Genomic DNA, 7615 nt, shown 5'->3' with positions numbered 1-7615 from the left:
AAGTACAAGAATAAAAGGCACATGATAACCATGAACGTGGAATAAACACAAGTGTCTGTACAACATGTTTTGGGTAAAGTTCTAACCAGTTCTATAGTAGGGGTAAGGTCACACAAGTGTCCTCCCGAAAGGGTCTTTCAGGCCTGTCCACGACAGTCCTGTCCTGGGTGACGGGTTCTTCTGGCACCATCACTAACACAGGTTGAAAAGTAACTTTTTTCCTTGAATAACTCTCGTGCATACTAGGCCACCTCTTGTGTCCAAGCCTCAAAACCCTGGTCTCGGTGATGTCCAACATTTGACTCCTAACCAATCTGGTTTCTTCTTCGTCAACGACATGGTAAGTTACTTCAATGAACAATGAACTATCGATCTTGCCTAGGGTTCCTTTTCATATACAGACCAATACCGACGTGACCGTACGGTAAGGTGAAGTGATTGGGAAGTCGCACTCGCTTCTGGTATACAATTTGATAGACTTTTTCCAAGGGTCGACTGACGATGTGGTGAGTGGGTAAACGTACAATCTTGTTCGGTTGATAGGTGGTCACTTTAAAGTTTCCATCCTCTCCCGATTGCAAGGCTTCTTTCAATACCCCAAAGTTGACCACTCGACTGGTACGATGATTCAGAGTCAGTCCTTTCACTTTGCACGTCGTGTGCACTTCTTGTTTGTCCCGGTATTCGTAGCCGTAATTTTTGGGACCACCACTGACGAAACTTAGAATCTTGTCGTCGGGATGCTCGTCTGTCCAGGCTCCTAAACGGTCTCCTTCGATGTCAGGGTGCTGTTGACTCGGGTGATGGATGTAAATGCAACTGTCCGTGTCAAAGTACAGGACGCGTTCTTCTAACAGTTCTAAAGTTTCGTACAATTCTAAGCGAGCATGAGCTGTCACGTAAGCCGCAATGATGACATTTCCAAAAGGGTCGTCTTGTACAAAATCCAGATCTTCTTCGTAATTGACCAAGATCAAATCCTCTCGAACGACGTCCACGTGTTTCATGTATTTGGTTTTGTCGTGAATCATCTGGAAGTAGCGGGAAGGTTCTGTCAAATATTCCGTCTTGGGTAAACACGGTCGTTGTGCCATTTTACCCCACAAGCAATTTAACATCACTTTGGCAAACGATCGCCTGCCTTCGTTTTTTTCGATGTGGTCTAAAGAGATGCCTTCTTGTTCCCGGTATTTCTCTTTGAATTTTATTTGGTCTTCGGGAGTGTTACACCAGGAAGGATAGCCGCTGGCTTCTTGCTTCAGTTTCAAAAAGGCATCCACGTAGTCGGCGAAAATGCCTTTCTGAGTAGGGTCACCCTTGTGGTACTGTTGTGTCTTGGGAAAGTGGCAAATTTCGTACACTTCTAACAATTGGTATCCCATGTCCAGAGCTTTGAACAATTCCACGCTGACCCAGGTTCCCGTCAAGGCCCGTTCTTCCTGGCTGTGATGGCAACGTTGGTCCTGGTTGTACGTTTCGGCACAAGTACGGCACAAGGGAAACATCAGTTTGCCTTGACAATGGTGAGGTAAGACGGAATGGTATAGGTTCGTGGGAGGCAAAACTTTACACTTGATCAAGCCTTCGTATTGTCGAATGTTTTTCAGGTCGATGTGTTCCGTCAGCAATTGCGGGTGCCCTACAGGAAAGCGACAATATTTGCACACGTAGGGATACAGCGAACACACGTCCAAGTATTTGATTTCTTCTCCTTTCTCTTCGTCGGCTTGGTACAGCAAACAGGTGGCATTGGTCCTTCCTCCGTACAAACTATCCCTCGGGTTCAGCGGGTCCATGAACTGGTAACTTTCCACGAGCCGTTTAAACTCGGGATCGGTTTTCATACGGTGATCGTATTCGTGTTCCCACATTTCCACCACTTGGTATCCTTGCTGTTCTAGCTTTAGGCGTCGCTGACAAGTGTCCTGGTACAGGTCTTCCATGGTCCGTTGTAAAAACTGATTTTTAGTGTCACGGTCAGGGTAGCAGACGGGACATCCGTGAAATAAGCAACCGTTAAACTCGTACACGATCTTGGGGTTTTCTAAGTCCCAGCCATCGACCGAATACGTTCCGATGGTCTTTTCGCCTCCTCCGTTGCGGGCATGCTGAATCCATTTGTCTTCCTTGTCGCACAAGTAATGTAACCAACGTAGGGCTTTGACCGAGTATTGACGCTTGACATAGTGGGTCGTTTGAGGACTGATGACAGCCACGGTGTTTTCAGGCATGAATCGTTGGCGGTACACTAAGGAACACGCTTTGGCAATGGTGCAAGCTTCTTTCAAAGGATCGACCCCTCCGTGTTCCATGAACAGTTCTCGAAATTTTCCACAGCAACGCTGTAAAATGTCCACGTCGGAACGACAATACTTTAACATTTCTTCCTGAAAGTCGAAAGGGTCCGAGGCGTGAGCTTGTTACCAAGCGTAGAAAGCTTCTCGTTGTTCGGTACGCATGTTGTCGGGGTCGTAATAGTGAGCCTCAGGCAAATGGGGTAGAACAGCATGTTGATTGGCTTCCGTATTGAAAAAGTGTGGAAAGTACCCTTTAGCCACTTCTGTCATTCCAAACGTTTTAGGCATTCGGCTCAAAGGCATGGCCAAGTAACTCATCGAATCTTTAAACTGTACTTGTCCCACTTGCATGAAAATGATTTTGGCTCCGTTCAAAATCACTTTAGGACGTTCGGTGCCATTTTCCGTATAGTACCTCAAAAGAAACTGTCCATCGTATCCGGAGAAATTGTGAGCCATCACTGTGGCATGACGATGACAATCTCCGTAACGTTCGATGTCCTCTTGGCTCCACGTCTTGTCGATGGGGTCTAAGACCCATTGCGCAAAATCGGCTAATGTGTTTGGTCCCCGAAAGATTTTTTCACGCCCTCCGGGAATCTTGCTGCAGTGAGGGCAATGACTGAAGATAGGTTCTTGAATGCACTTCTCGCACGCTCGATGAGCCACGCAGAAATTAGGAATGTGAATGCCGGTCTCTTGCATGCATTCGAAATCGAAAAAGATGAAATTGCCTTTCTTCTTGTGACCGTCCTCTTTCTCTGGTGGGGGATGGTATTTTTGCACGTAGCATTCGTGTTCCAAGTCCACGATGTGGTGACAAATGTGACATTTTTTCTTTCCTCGACATACGTGTGCCTTGGCATTGTTGGTAAGTATGCCTTGTCCACAGGTAGTGCACAATCTCAAGAGTTGTCAAGCACATTTCTGCTGTGAACCTTGCGTCTTCAGATGTTGCTGGTAAAAGGCAGGGCTGACAAACGTACGCAGACAAGTTGAACAAGGCACTGGTTCTTCGCTCAGACAGTGCTTGTGTTGCTCTCGATTGTTATAACCATAATCACATTTCTCACAATAATAACCGTATCCCAGGAATCCAGTGATACTGGTAATGGTATCGAAATGGTCATCGTGATGATAGACATGAATGTATTTTCCGTCCTTAAAATCTTGGCCTCGAAACAACAGAGGCCCGCGCATTTCTTGAGGGTGCACTTTCAAGGTGTAGCGTGGAGCTAGGGCATCTTGCAATTTTTGCATCTCAGGAATGCCACAGGGTGTGTCTTTGGACAGTCCGGCTTGTTGTAACAGGAGTTCTGCTTCGTTTCGTTGTTTGGCTCGATAGGAACGTTGAATAGTGTTCCAGGTTCTTTTCCATTCTACCGTGTCGTTCTTGTTGGCATAGGTTCGTCTCACCACGATGGCTCGAGCTAAACACATCTGGTTTTGAGGGTTGTTAATTCGGACGAGACTTGTTTTGATGTTGCGAAGGTCGTCCACCAATAACATCTTTTTGCGTCCTGTCCCTTGAGGAAGAGAGACGTGAGCCATTTTCAGTGTGGCTTTACCATCGGTGATGTCAAACTCGTCATTAGATTGTTGTACCTGTTGAATCTTGTCCATGACTTTGGAAGGGGTCAGTTCTGCGGGTCTGCTAAACTCGATCCAAACAGGGGATTTCAAACCGTCGTGATCTATGGATAGTGTCAAGCGATCGTCTTCTTTGGGTTGACATTGTCGCTTGAGTGCAGTGAGCAAAGAATCCCACATCTCGGTGATAAACCCTTCTGCTTTCTCTAAGGGTACGTCGGCCTTGAAATCTTTAAACTTCACCGTGTAGGTGTAAGCCGTGGTTCTAAATTTTCTAGAGGAGCGCTTTTCCGTCTCTCGAATGGAATAGTATTTTTCAGGGTTGACTAAGGGTGACGAACTTGGTTTAGAGGGTTCGGATTCTGGTTCACTCATGTCCTCTTCAAAATCACTGGCATGAATTTGTGCCAAGATTTCATCCCTGGTACGAGGCGATAGATCACGTTTCTGCCTCTTACTTTCTTCTTCTTCTTCTTTCTTCTCGAATGAATAGGATCGTTTCATCTTGAGTGCAAAACGTCAAATGACTCAAGTTCAAACACCATAGACTAATTTATAGTCATGGCAAACCAGCGCGTATATAAAAAGGGTGTGTCTTGTCCTTTCACTATTCATTTCACTCTCAAACCGAGCACAACGATGGAAGAGACTACCCAGATGGAACGTTTCGTCAGAGCTTTGCGAGGGGTCATTAGAAAATTCTCTTCAGACCAGCCGACGGACTACTCTCCTTCCTTTCGAGATAAGAGTCAGGATACTTGCTATATCTGTCAGAAGAAAGGGCATTGGTCTTCAGAGTGTCCAGACCGTCAAAAAAGAAAAAAAACAGGGGCTAAAAAAGACAAAAGTCAAGATACCTGTTATTATTGTAAAGAAAAAGGACATTGGTCTCCAGATTGCCCAAAAAAGAATCAAGAGGAGTCAGAAGAAAAGAAGGATTCTTCGGAAGAAGAGAGGGATTCTTCGAAAGAAGAGAGAGATTCTTCAGAGGAAGAAGAGGAAGAAAGAAGACAATTCTATTTAAAAGAAGCAAAGAAACAGGAGAAGAAAAGAAGAAGGGAAGAAAATGAGGTAAAAACGGTGAAGAAATTCAAAAAACAGAGAGACTAAACAAGGAGAAAGAAGAAGTCAATGAACTTTTAATTAAAGTGTTCTGTGGTGAATTGTGAATTGGATTGTAAAAAAATGGATAAAAGAATACATGAATGATATAAGGTAAGTGTCTTTGAGTTTTGATTTTAAAATAAGAAGCTACACTCACGCACTCATACACAGACACGTACTATAAGGGTAAAATGGGTGGGGTTTATTTTTGAGTTATTGGCAAATTGAAATTGTATTTCTTTTCGAGAAATGTGGGTGGCCCTGAAAAGGGCCTTTTTATTTTGGTGTAGGGGTGAGTTTAACCAATCAACTTTAACTGCCTTAAGCCTTTGCCACGGCCAAGGCCTACTTCTGATGATTGGGTTGAAATCACTAAGGGTGGTACGACATGCTTAGTCACAGGGTTGGCGTGTTTAGTTCGGGAAGGTCGTGTTCTCTTCGGTCGTGATAAAGAAGTCTGATACATTTGTTTCAGACTTCTTAACTCCGCTAAAATGTCCAACAGTACCGTAGCCGTTTGATTTTCACCCTCTTGTTTCTTTGCTGCTACTTCTTCTTGCTGTTGTTGCTGTTGTTTTTTTCTTACCTCTTCTTGCTGCTGTTGCTGTTGCTGTAGGAGAAAAGCTTGTTCCGCTTCCTTTTGTCGTTGCATAAATTTCTCCAATTCTTCTTTCTGTCTCTGTCTAAAATTATCCACTTGCGGTAATGAAGAAGGTAACGAAGGTTCCGGAACAAATTCTTGCGAGGTAAGAAAATCCACAAAATCCCAATGTACCTCTTCTGAAAGTAAGTCCGGGTTCCCTTGGGCAGTCTCCCCTGCTGGTGCACCCCAATGGATCGTTTCCTGAGTTTCCGTCATGTTGAATCACTGTCGCATAGATTGACTGCACACAAGCGCTAGCGAATCTATATAGACCAACTGACGTCACAGACTACTCTCTTCGGATTGGATGCGGGCTGACTGAATTTTGTAACGCGTGTTTGGATTGGTGAATGAACTCAATCCGTTTCAATCCTACCTCTACCTATAAATAAGCGCAGTTCAGTGCATTGATTCACTTGTTCTCGTCGCTTCAAGATGTGGACCGATGTGCAATCTTCTACGCTTGTGTCTTCCATGATGTTCCGGACGGACATACCCATGTATGTCCGATCCAAGTGGACCGTTGTCCACAGGACAAACACCAGCCTGTGGATACGTAGGATCTACATTGAAAGACAAGGATGCCTGAAAAGAGTGCTGATTTACGGACCAACAGTGAGACGTAGCCTAAGGACAAGAAGAAGACCAATGCGGTACCCTTTATGTTAATGAATACATTAACATAAACCCAAAGGCCCTTTTCAGGGCCAGCCATATTTCTCGAAAAGAGATAGCCTTTCAATTGCCTAAATTTAAATTTAAATTTAAAAAAAATTTAAAAAAAAAAAAAAATCCCATGTTCAATTCCCCTTGTCCCTAAACAAACCCAAACTCTATTCCCCCATGTTAAATTCCCCTTGTACGTAGAGTGACCCACGATTTTTCGCCATGTTAAATTCCCCTTGTACGTAGAGTGTCCCACGATTTTTCGCCATGTTAAATTTCCATTCTACGTAGAGTGTCCCAGGGGTCCCTGTAATGCTAATTCCCATTGTACGTAGGGTATCCCACTTAACTACTGTTAATCACAGTATTTTTATATTGATGATAATAAACCTAAACTTAGAATAATAATCGATGACCTGATTATGGATGATAATAGAGTTGATGAATATATTGGGCCACTAGCTGCTGAATCAGCTTCATTTGCTGGCGTATTTGTTATTATCTATAATCATTTGACTCTTATAGTAGTTGTTTTTATTTACTGTAAAATATGCAATTATATTACAAAAAAAAACAAAACATTCATACCTGATATAGCTGATGGTAGATAAGCTGCGCAGATAAAACAGCATTATATATATTTTGAAGTGGATTATTCGCCAGGAGAAAGAGATAAATTAACTACTCAGTAACAAGCTATTTTGATAAATATAATCTTTTTTCGAATGAAAACTATGAGTTTAGAATGGCTCTAGAAATTTAAGATTCGCCGAATAGTATTATAATAATGCATAATGGAAACGTTATCCAGGAAGACTGTAAATTTGAATCCAAAGTGCATGGCAGATTTTATTACGCTTATTCAATGTTATATAAATATTTAAACATTTTATTTGTCACCTTCACTGAGAAAGAATAATTAATTACATTAATGAATATGAAAATTACGATCATGTTACCTAAACAAAACGTTTTCACTGGCTGAAGATTTTCGGCCAGAGTTACTAAAAGCGATCGTACTGAACGAGATAGATACAGACACAAAGATAATCAGATGTTCACAAATTACAACAATTTTTTCAATGTTATTGCAAACGCTGATTCTGTTAACATAATAAAAGAAAATAAATTTGGCACTTCTGATGATATGAATATTGTCTACTATATTGGAAAATATGCAACAGCCTATGTTATTTTAGAAAAATACTTAACAATAGGAATAACAATAGATTATGTGAAATATACCATTAGCTTCATTGATTCCTAAGCCATACCAGAATTCAACAATGATATCTTAAAAGAGAGTACAGCGCCT

Source organism: Sinohyriopsis cumingii, chromosome 7 (assembly GCF_028554795.1).
Source record: "Sinohyriopsis cumingii isolate HCF-2022 chromosome 7, ASM2855479v2, whole genome shotgun sequence".
NCBI classification, from domain to species: domain Eukaryota; kingdom Metazoa; phylum Mollusca; class Bivalvia; order Unionida; family Unionidae; genus Sinohyriopsis; species Sinohyriopsis cumingii.
Note: the sequence above shows the minus strand (reverse complement) of the source record.